The sequence below is a fragment of the Calidris pugnax genome, unplaced genomic scaffold, assembly GCF_001431845.1.
Source record: "Calidris pugnax isolate Ruff unplaced genomic scaffold, ASM143184v1 scaffold371, whole genome shotgun sequence".
In the NCBI taxonomy this organism is placed as follows: domain Eukaryota; kingdom Metazoa; phylum Chordata; class Aves; order Charadriiformes; family Scolopacidae; genus Calidris; species Calidris pugnax.
In genome coordinates, this window is record NW_015091373.1 from 307,986 (window position 1) to 308,463 (window position 478).

At 74.1% G+C, this 478-nt stretch overlaps 1 protein-coding gene across 1 annotated transcript in view; it reads right to left on the reverse strand.

Annotated features, from left to right (window-relative positions):
* The window catches only part of MTX1 (metaxin 1), a 4,922-nt gene that overhangs the window by 3,460 nt on the left and 984 nt on the right, over positions 1 to 478 (reverse strand). The gene's annotated exons all lie outside the window — the stretch shown is intronic.

A 478-nucleotide genomic window follows, 5' to 3' on the forward strand; every position in this document is an offset into this window, starting at 1 on the left:
GCCCCCCCCGTCCCCGGGCGCCGCTGGCTTCCCCGGAGCCGCTGGCGCGGGGCTGGGGCCGGGACCGGGGCTAGGGGGGGGCGGTTGTTATGGAGCCGGGGGGGGAAACAGGAGTAAACACGGCCGCAAGCCCGGGCGGAGGGGAAGGAGCTCCCGGGATGAGCTCATTGTGTTGCTGCGGGGTTTGGGCCGGGTCCCGGAGCTGATTTACGCCGCTCCAGGCGGGCTGGCTCCTATCCCGCACCGCGGAGCAACGCACCGGCCAGGGGTGCCCGACGCTGGGGTGCCTCTGGGCCAGGAGCGGGCACCCCGGCGTCGGGCACCCCCTGGCAAAGCACCCCCGGCCCAGGCTCCCCCGGACTGGGATGCTCCGGCGCTGCTGGGGTGGCTCTGGCTCGCAAAAAGGCGGCCCCAGACTGCCTGACCCGCCGGTGAACCGGCGGCTGCCACACTCGATTTCTGTGAGCCACCGAGCCGG